Here is an 11,236-nt window from a genome sequence, read left to right on the forward strand (position 1 = left end):
GAAAGCCGAATGCTTCTGTACTGGACCCAGTGAGTCCAATCAATCAATCAATCAATCAAAACCCAACGAATGAGTTTTATTCCACTTTCAAACCCAATGAATCAGTTTTATTCCACTTACAAACCCAATGAATTGGTTTTATTCCACTTCCAAACCCAATGAATCGGTTTTATTCCACTTCCATACCCAATGAATTGGTTTTATTCCACATCTAAACCCAATGAATCAGTTTTATTCCACTTTCAAACATAATGAATCAGTTCTATTTCATTTCTCCTGACCGCCAGAGGCGGTGCTTAAAGCACCTGGATGTTTATCACATGCTCATGTAGTTAGTGTATATATACAGTACAAACAAAGTCGCTTGCGACAGGGGTGACGTATGCCACTGCACCAGTACTCAAGGTACGTTCACTCCGGAAGCGTGCTCTTGCATCTTCTCGTGCAAAGCAGGTTTGTTTTGAGCCGTATTATTTTTGCTAAGAGCAATCGCCTGGAGTCTTGCAAACCCTTAACGGGTTGGAGCTGCATTTTTTTCGCCCTCTTAAGACTGCGATTTGCCATTTGGTTAAGTGATTTGTCTCGAAGCTTTAAGGTAAGTAAAGTATTTTCAGCTAAGCCGTTTATGAGTGAGTTTGCTCTGATTTCGGCAGCTAGCAACTTCTAATTATAAGTTTCAGTTTCACCGCAATCATATGGGTGTTTTCTCACCTTGTAGCGATCTAATAAGTATCGTTTTGTTCCAAGTGTGATACTTATTTGGTGTTTTTGTGCGCTTTTGATTCGCGCTGTAGCTTGTTTATTTCAGTTTTGATTGCTGATCACCTGAACGCAGTTGGGTGAGTGTGTTCGCTCCTGACTCCGCCGCGGATATTTCATTTTGTTTGCTTGGCTCTGTATTGGTACTTTGACACTGCTTGTTTACCGTCACCTAATCCATATTTAGGTAAGGAGAATAAACAGCGGTCATGTTTATGTTTTGTGCTGATTGTCGAGCCCCTCTCGAGCCAGAGGATGGTCATGATCGATGCCCGAGCTGCCTCGGCATCGATCATCTGCGACAGGGATTAACTGAACAGGCATGTATGAACTGCAGTTGCCTCAGTTTAGCCGCACGCACTGCTAGGCTTGCTCAGCTGGAAAGCAGTTTGGGCTCTCGACTGCCCCCAGCACCGAGCGACTGCGCTCTGTCTCCTAAGTCTAGGAAGCGCCCTAAGCAGCCGTCACGTGAGGCTCCCTGTAGGCCCAAACACCAGAAGGTGGACCCCTTGGCGCAACGAGTGGACACCTTGGCTTCAGAGTTTGCTGAGATTAAGGCTTTGATCTATAGCCTACAACCGCCTGAGGCACGGCCTGCTGATGCTCTCGCCACTGCCGCTTCATTCACTCCTCCTGAGCCACAGCCTCTGGTGCTGTCCCTGGCCGCGGAGCTTCAAGAGGAGGACGTGCTTTCCACTATGGCATCTGACAGCCTAGATGCACTCCCCCTCTGCTGTTTTCACTATTCCACCTTCAGCCCCCTTTATTGAGGAGCTGCAGAGATGCTGGGTGGACCCCAGGCGTTTCTCCCACTTTCCTAGCGACTGCCGGATGCTGGCTAGCATGCAGGATGTGTCCAGTCATGGTCTGGTCAGCATGCCAACAATCAAACCGGCCCTTGCTGCCCTGATCCTTTCGCCGGATGAGGCGTTGAGACCCGACTCTCGCTGTCCACGGCCACAGTGTCGTTTGACCGATGACTTCATCGGGAAGAGCTATGATGCTGCAGCACGGGCTGCACGCATAGGCAATTTGTTATCTTACCTGATCCTGGCCCAGTCTCAGGCCCTTCAGTCTTCTGGAGCAGACCCATCACTGCAAAGCCTAAGTGAGGCCTCGCTGCAGGCATTTCATTTGCTTTCATGTCCAGGGAGCTGGTCAGACTGATGTCGTCTTTAACCCTCGCCAGGTGTCAGGTATGGTTGGCTCAGTCACCACTCTCAGAGCCCTGCAGGAGGGCCCTCCGCACTCTCCCAGTTGTTCCGGGACAGCTCTTTGGTGCCGCTGCACAACAGGCTTTGGAGCGCACCCTTCAGGTGACTCAAGCCAGGCAGCAGTTTGCCAGCCTGAGGCGTGTGTCCACGCGGGCGCAAAGACCACCTTCGACGCCTGCCGCTGTTCCACCAATTCCGCAGCCCCTTGTGCAGACATGGGCACCCTTGCCGGATACATTCCACCAGCCAGCTGCTAACCGCCCCTTTTGCCAGGCACGTCGGGATACAATTCCCAGTCCCCCCCCCAGGGGCCATAGGGGGCGTGGAGGCAGACGTTGACTACTCCACTCCGACGGTCGGACACTTCACCAGTCAACAACTCGCCTACTGGGAAGTGGTAACATCGGACCCCTGGGTTGTATCCACCCTCTCTCAGGGTTACAGCATACAATTCAGATGCCGACCACCGAGATTTCAAGGGGTCAAATGACCATAGTAAAAGATCAGGCCAAAGCTCTGGCACTACGCCAGGAGGTCTTGGCCCTCCTGGAAAAGGGTGCCATCGAGCCATTAGATCCACCTTCATAAAACAGTGGGTTTTATTCCACCTATTTCATCATCCCAAAAAGAGGGGGTGGGCTTCGCCCCATACTGGATTTGAGACATTTGAACGACCACCTCAAGGTCTTCAAATTCCATATGCTGCGCACATCCGACGTCTTAAACAGCATCAGACGGGACAATTGGTTCACAATCATCAATCTGAAGGATGCATACTTCCACGTTCCCATCGCTCCTCATCACAGGCAGTTCCTCCGCTTCGCCTTCGAAGGGAGGGCTTACCAGTTCCGAGTATTACCATTCGGAATTCCCCTAGCACCCAGAATCTTTACGAGATTCATCGCGGCAGCACTGTCCCTACTTCAGAGCAGGGGAATGCGTATCCTCCCCTACCTGGACGACTGGTTGATTTGTTCTCAGTCAAGGGTAGATGCGCTCAGCGACTCAGCCGTGCTGGTTTCTCACATCACCAAGCTTGGGCTCAGGGTGAACCACGCCAAGAGCTCCCTCACACCCAGCCAGAAGACTGTGTTTCTTGGCCTTCAGCTGGACTCTCAGCTGTTGAGGGCAACCCTGTCTCAGCGACGGGTGAGCGATATTGTCCGACTGTTACATCGCTTCAGGAAGGGACGAACCCTGACCTTCAGATCTTTCCAGACACTGCTAGGTATGCTCACCGCGGCCTCGTCGGTAGTTCCTTTGGGCCTCCTCACACTCAGGCCTCTACAGATCTGGATGAACAGCCTTGGTTTACATCCACAACATCACAGGCACAGGTCAGTCAGAATCACTGCCAGTTGCTCCTCATGTCCACATCCATGGAGAGAGCGCTCTTTCCTAACGTGGGGGGTCCCCATGGGGTCCATACCCTCTTGCAGAGAAGTAGTCACCACCGATGCATCGCTGATCGGCTGGGGCACAGTGTGGCAGTGCAGGACTGCCCGGGGCGTATCGGCCCCACAACAGCGGGGACAACACATCAATGTGTTAGAACTGCGGGCCGTCTTCCTCGCCTTGAAACATTTCCTTCCGGTTTTAGCGGGTCGGCATGTCCTTATAAGGACCGACAATACATCTGTGGTCTATCATATAAACCACCAGGGCAGCACCAGGTCACTACCTTCCCTGAAGCTCACTTGGCGCCTGCTGACATGGGCTTACCCTGGTCTGTTGAGCCTGAGGGCAACGCATTTACCAGGAGTGAGGAACACTGCTGCGGATCTTCTGTGGTGACAGAACCCCAACCTGGGGGAGTGGAAGCTGCACCCCGAAGTGGTGCAGAGCATTTGGCTGCGATACGGCAGGGCAGAGGTGGACCTTTTCGCCTCTCAGGCCACGACACATTGTCCCCTGTGGTTTGCACTGAAAGAAACGTCGAGCCCCCTGGGCCAAGACGCACTGGCACACGAGTGGCCACAGCAGCTCCTGTATGCTTTCCCACCACTCCCACTAATTCTGCCCACTCTCAAGAGGATCCTCAAGGAGGGTCACAGGGTGCTGTTGGTAGCCCCCAATTGGCCGGGGAGAGTCTGGTTCCCTACCCTGTACGGGTTGCTGCACGGGGAGCCTTGGTGTCTCCCTGCACGGATGGACCTCCTCTCACAGATGGGGGGTTAAATTTGGCATCCGAACCCAGCACGGTTGCAGCTGTGGGTGTGGCCTCTGAAGGGCCCGACCCACTGCTAGCAGAATGTGAGCCGACCATTGTGCAGTCCATCCAGTGCTCCTGCACACCTTCCACCAATGTGCTCTATGCCAATAGGTGGAAGCTCTTTGTGAGTTGGTGCCAAGCACGCCATCAGGAACCAATGTGTTGCCCGATATCGGTGATTCTCAGCTTTTTACAGTCTCATCTGGACGAGGGCCTTGCATCCTCCACCATCAAGGTGTATGTAGCGGCTATATCCGCAATGCACAACAGGGTGGATGGGCTGACTGTGGGATCCCACACACTGGTGAGCCACTTTCTTAAAGGTGCTCAGCGCATGAGACCCCCTCAACGCAGTCCAAGACCAGCTTGGGACTTGCCTCGGGTTTTAAGTGCACTGTGTAAACCTCCATTTGAACCCCTACAGGGGACGGAGCTCAAATGGCTATCTTTAAAGACAGCATTCCTTTTAGCTATGGCGTCGGCTAAGAGAGCAGGTGAACTACATGCCCTGTCTATCGGCCGGGAGTGCTTACTATGGAGCCCCGATGGCACGGGTGTAACATTGTGGCCTAATCCTTCGTTTCTGCCCAAGAACTTCTCCTCTTCGTACACCAATCAGCCCCTCAGCCTGGAAGCCTTCAGACCACCTCCTGAGGAGAATGAGCAGGGCCAAGGTCACATCCTTCTTTGCCCAGTTCGAGCACTGAGGGCATACATTGAAGCGACTGCTGCATTTCGACAGTCGGATGCACTGTTTGTGTGTCACACTGGACATAGGCTCGGCCACGCGTTGTCCAAACAGAGACTGTCGAACTGGATCATGGAGGCCATTAGCCATGCCTACACTAACAGCAGCCTCCTGGTCCCTCCCCACATCCGAGGCCACTCCACTCGGAGTGTGGCTGCATCATGGGCGGCTCTACGTGGAGTTCCACTCTCTGATATCTGTGCTGCGGCCTCATGGGTCTCAACTTGCATGTTTGCAAGGTTTTATAGGGTTAATGTGGCCATGCACAATCCACTGGCCACAGCCACCCTTTTCAGCCGTTCGTAGGGTAAGTAGGTCTTCCTCATGACCCTGTTGGTATTAGTCATCCAGGTGCTTTAAGCACCGCCTCTGGCGGTCAGGAGAAATGAAATAGAACGATTTCTATGAATTTCGGATGACTGCGGTTCTATGAATTTCGGATGACCGCCAGAGCTTGGCTGTCACTCGGAAGGCTGACGAGAAGACTGCCAAGAGAACGCTTCTGGGGTGAACGTACCTTAAGTACCGGTGCAGTGGCATACATCACCCCTGTCGCAAGCGACTTTGTTGGTATATACACTCGAACTGCATGAGCATGTGATAAACATCCAGGTGCTTTAAGCACCACCTCTGGCAGTCATCTGAAATTCATAGAACCGCGGTTACATACGTAACCATCGTTTTATTCCACTTCCAAACCCAATGAATCAGTTTTATTCCACTTTCAAACCCAATGAATCGGTTTTATTCCACATCTAAACCAAAGGAATCAGTTTTATTCTACATCTAAACCCAACGAATCGGTTTTATTCCACTTCCAAAACCAATGAATCGGTTTTATTCCACTTTCAAACATAATGAATCAGTTTTATTCCACTTCCAAAACCAGTGAATCCTTTTTATTCCACTTTCAAACCCAATGAGTCGGTTTTATTCCACATCTACACCAAAGGAATCAGTTTTATTCCACTTCCAAACCCAATGAATTGGTTTTATTTCACATCTAAACCCAATGTATCAGTTTTATTACACATCTACACCAAAGCAATCAGTTTTATTCCACTTCCAAAAACAATGAATCAGTTTTATTCCACATTCAAACCCAATGAATCGTTTTTTTCCACTTCCAAACCCAATGAATCAGTTTTATTCCACTTTCAAACCCAATGAATCAGTTTTATTCCACTTTCAAACCCAATAAATCGGTTTTATTCCACTTTCAAACCCAAGGAATCGGTTTTATTCCACATCTAAACCAAAGGAATCTGTTTTATTCCACATCTAAACCCAATTAATCGGTTTTATTCCACTTCCAAACCCAATGAATTGGTCTTATTCCATTTTCAGACCCAATGAATCAGTTTAATTCCACTTCCAAACCCAATGAATCGGTTTTATTCCACATCTACACCAAAAGAATCAGTTTTATTCCACTTCCAAACCCAATGAATCGGTTTGATTCCACTTCCAAACCCAATGAACCGGTTTTATTCCACATCTACACCAAATGAATCAGTTTAATTCCACTTCCAAACCCAATGAATTGGTTTTATTCCACTTTCAAATGCAATGAATCGGTTTTATTCCACATCTAAACCAAAGGAATCAGTTTTATTCCACATCTAAACCCAATGAATCGGTTTTATTCCACTTCCAAAGCCAATTAATTGGTTTTATTCCACTTTCAAACCCAATGAATCGGTTTTATTCCACATCTAAACCCAATGAATGGTTTGTATTCCACATCTACACCCAATGAATCGGTTTTATTTCACATCTAAACCCCATGAATCAGTTTTATTTCATATCTAAACCAAAGGAATCAGTTTTATTCCACATGTAAACCCAATGAATCATTTTTTTTCCACTTCCAAACCCAATGAATCAGTTTTATTCCACTTCAAAACCCAATGAATCAGTTTTATTTCACATCTAAACCCTACGTATCAGTTTTATTCCACATCTAAACCTAATGAATCAGTTTTATTCCACTTCAAAACCCAATGAATCAGTTTTATTCCATTTCCAGACCCAGTGAATCAGTTGTATTCCACATCTACACCAAAAGAGTCAATTTTATTCCACTTCCCAACCCAGTGAATCAGTTTTATTTCAGTTTCAAGACAATTGCAGAAAGCCTCGAAATGGACAGAACTCCACGGAATCGACCGCACGGAAAAGGACTGAGAGTATGAACTATGCATATATCGGCACAATAAATGCAGGAACTATAAAAGGAAAAACAGAGGAAATTGTTGAACTAATGGTGGAATGTAAAGTGCTAGGAGTTGCTGAAACACGTCTGAAAGGAAATGGAAGAAAAACTGTGCACAATGGTTATGAACTAGTGTATTCTGGCAGTGAAAAAGACACTAGACATGGAGTAGCACTCTTCCTGGATCCAGAATTCTCAAAACACATAGAGAAAGTGGAATTTGTGAGTAACAGAATTATCGCAGTAACATTTACTGTAACATTGACTCATATAAAACATCACTTGTCCAGGCATATGTGTGTTACCTATATTTTTATTATAAACAGACAATTTCATATTATTTGCAGTGTGTCATTGTGTAATCTGTGTATGTATAGTTGTTTTGTTTAGTATTTATTAGATTTGATAGAGTTAAACACTAGGGGGCCAGTTGTAGTCGAGTTAAGAGAAAAGACTGGTTTCCTGTTTGAGACTGAGTGCACGTGCTTTTTGGTGTCTCCTTCTGCTACATCGTGGTCTCGCGAGCGAGCAAACACAAATTAATTTCAGCCAGATGCCTTCAGAATACACGGTTTTATCAAGTTGATCTGCGGTCTCATGCTGCTGCTACCGACCAGTGGCCTAGTGGTAGCGTGTCCACCTCTCGATTGGGAGATCGTGAGTTCTATTCACGGTCGGGTCATACCAAAGACCATCATAAAAATGGTACCTACTACCATCTGGCAAGGCATGCTGCGATACAGATGTGCATGGGGAGTTAAACTCTCGTAGTTACCAGAGGACTAGCCCCCCACTGTAACCCTAGCTATGTAATAGGCGAGAGGCCGAGGGCTACGGAAATGGAGATCGGCGCCACCCGATGCGCCACCATCAGAGTTGGGCCTGGTTAGTACTTGAGTGGGAGACTGCCCAGGAATACCAGGTAATGTAAGGCACGGGAAGGACTTTAAGCTAAGCTCGTGCTGCCGCTACTCATCTCTTGTTCCTGCAGCTCGCACGTATGGCCGGTGTCCATTTTAGGAGCTGATGCAACACGCATTTCGTCATTACGCAATCTGCTGTAGGAGTGACGCACCCTGATAAAAGTCAGGAATAATCCCTCTGGATTACATCGTGGATTCACCTTGTCATCATCTCTCTGGACTCACCAACTGACTCGAGTCAGGCAGCTAAGGACATTATAACACTCACCAGGCCTGTTGATGTCTTACTAGTTGATAATTATAGCACATTATTATAAATATTTGTATATATTGTAATTTGCAAATATTGTTATAGTTAACTTTGTATAATATATATATTATTTATGTAAATTTGTTCAAAATATATTATTTTGCAAATATTACATATTGTTTTGTTATATGTCTGTTGGTTACCAAATTCTTTATGTTACTAAGCTGTGATTTTCCTATTTCTACGAAAAGCTTCAATAATTACAATGTACATAACAGAAATTGGGGGCTCGGCTGGGATCTGAAATTTGTTAATTACATTGTATTATTCTCACTTTTTTCCAAATTTTGCTAAATTTACATATATTGCAAATTGTCAGAATCAATAACCAACAGACATGGCTGAATTCAATGCAGCTGAATTCTATACATTGTTTACTGAGGATCCAAAAGCCTGAGAGTTTAGATAACCTTAAAAAGTCTAGCTTGTTAGCTTTAGGCAAACATCTTGACCTTGAGGTCAGGAATGCCGTGAGAAAGGATGAGATTATTGTCTATCATTTAGTTGATGATCAGGTTTTACCTCCAGCTGCATTGGAAAAACTAGAACAAGAGTCAGTGGGTACAGGTGCTTCAACTGTAGAAATCGAAAAATTGAGATTGGAGGCTGAAATTAAACAAAAGGAATTGGAGGCTGAAATTAAGAAAAAAGAGCTAGAAGCTGAGCAGAGACAGAAAGAACTAGAAGCTGAACTAAGACAAGGTGAGCTGCAGCTAAGACAAGCTGAGCTGCAACATGAAAAGGAAATGCAGCAGATAGAATTGGAGAAACTCAAAGCTACTAATGCTAATAGTGCTATGCACCAGCCTGATGGGTCATTTTCCAGATTTGACATTGCCAGGCAAAATAGATTAGTGCCTCCTTTCAATGAGAAAGATGTAGATCAATACTTTCTGTGTTTTGAAAGAGTAGCAGTGAGTCTTGAATGGCCAAAAGACAAATGGGCTATTAGGTTACAGTGTGTTCTCTGTGGCAAGGCCCAGAAAGTCTACGCTTCCATGCCAATGGAAAAAGCCCATGATTATGAGTCTCTGAAAGCAGCTATCCTGCAAGCATATGAGCTGACTCCAGAAGCTTATGGAGCACTTGCATGTGACGTCACAGCCGATCCAGATTGTGACAGACGCCATCTTGTCGGTCAAACGCCATATTTCCGCCTTCTACTTCTACTTCTGGTTCTACTTCTACCTTTTCTTCTGGAAAATCCTACTATATACAATTCTACTACAACGGCTGCGGCTACAAGCTCTCCCTACCTGTGCACGTTTTTTATGTTTTTTGTGTGTATTTTTGCGTGTTGTTCGTCTGTACCGGACTTCAATATCCACTACAACCGTATGGACTTACTGGACATGGTTTCCAGCAGAAAATGACAGTTTGTAGCGATTTCCATCGCATGCACAACATTCCGGACGAGAAAAAAAAAACATTCCGGATGAGATAGCGAGACCAGTGGGGTCTCTGTGGATTGTTATTGGAAGCAAAGCTAAGGAGGCGGCACCAGGAGCGGAAGCAAAAGCGAGGCTGCAGAGCCGGTCTGTTGACTAAGCTCAGAAAACAGCCACTCAAATCTCCACTGCCAAGCCTCTACCTCTCCAACGCCAGATCCAGGTAAACAAGAGGGACGATTTGGAATTACAGCTGGAATTACCTTATTCTATTCTATAATCGGCTGGTCAGTGCTATACTCAATACTTAAGTGACTTACCCATCCAGTGAGGATCATTTTCTTGTTTACAAGATGCTACATCTGAGTCGCTGACAAATCCTGAATTTCTGTAAAGATAACTGTCCAGAGATTTATAAGCACGCAGTGCTTCACCACTGAACAGCGAGGGAAAGTTAATGAGGTAATTATACAAGTCCGGGTATTCCACCTCTGGCAGTTCCATATCCACTGACACGGTCGTGAAAACTCCGTCCGGAAAGCCGTAAGGGTCACTAATCTGTAGACCGTTTATTTTAGACATATATCTAGTTATCTGTTCATTAGAAAAATGAGCCGTGTAGTCCGTCAGTTGAAATTGATCCATTCTGTACATGAGTGCAGCAATATTCAGCTGTGCTGTTGACTGACAAGATGGCGGCTGTGTACTTTCCGGTCACGTGACTGCAAGATCTCTATAGAATGAAGTTTAGGAGTTGAACAAAGCAGGAGAAGCAGACTCATGTAGAATTCAGTAGGGATCAAACTGTTTGGCTTGATAAATGGGTCAGTGCAATGGACTGCAAAGGTGATTATGATTGTCTTAGAGAGATGATTCTCATTGAGCAGTTTAAGAATCATGTTGGTGAGCCCATTTGAGTGTATCTCAATGAGAGGAAGTTGACCACCCTTCATGAGACAGCTGTATGTGCTGATCAGGGGCGATTTCTCAGAGACAACAAGGGAAGCCGAGCTTCCCCTAAAATTCTCTCCCCAAACTGCGGCATCTATGACGTTGAATTCTCATTAAAACAATAACTTGCATAACATAATATATGCCCAAGATTGTATTTACGTTCATAACTATCCTGTAACTTATTTGAGTGATGTCTGATGAACTTGCAGTTCGCTACGAGAATCACCTTTGCTGCCAGGCTGTAACCAGCGTTGCCAGATACTGCTGACATTTTCCAGCCAAAATATGTTCAAAACCAGCCAAAATACACTTAAAACCACCCAATCTGGCAACACTGGCTGTAACCTTTCTTATTTCAATGGGCTCTATGGACTGGCAGCCGGGTATCCGTTGCAGTCTATGAGAGGGCTCTGAACAGCCAATTTCGGCTAGTTGTTATTGGTTAAAATCGACAAAATCGTCACTTCCAGGGAAGCCGGGCTTCTCTGGGACTAACGAGACAGTGGGAGGGGC

General features: G+C 46.3%; 1 pseudogene; it reads left to right on the forward strand.

Annotated features, from left to right (window-relative positions):
* Nucleotides 1–1,476: 1,476 nt before the first annotated feature.
* LOC132876078 (uncharacterized) lies at nt 1,477–4,220 on the forward strand (annotated as a pseudogene).
* The last annotated feature ends 7,016 nt before the right edge of the window (nt 4,221–11,236 follow it).

The sequence above is a fragment of the Neoarius graeffei genome, chromosome 2 (genome assembly GCF_027579695.1).
Source record: "Neoarius graeffei isolate fNeoGra1 chromosome 2, fNeoGra1.pri, whole genome shotgun sequence".
NCBI classification, from domain to species: domain Eukaryota; kingdom Metazoa; phylum Chordata; class Actinopteri; order Siluriformes; family Ariidae; genus Neoarius; species Neoarius graeffei.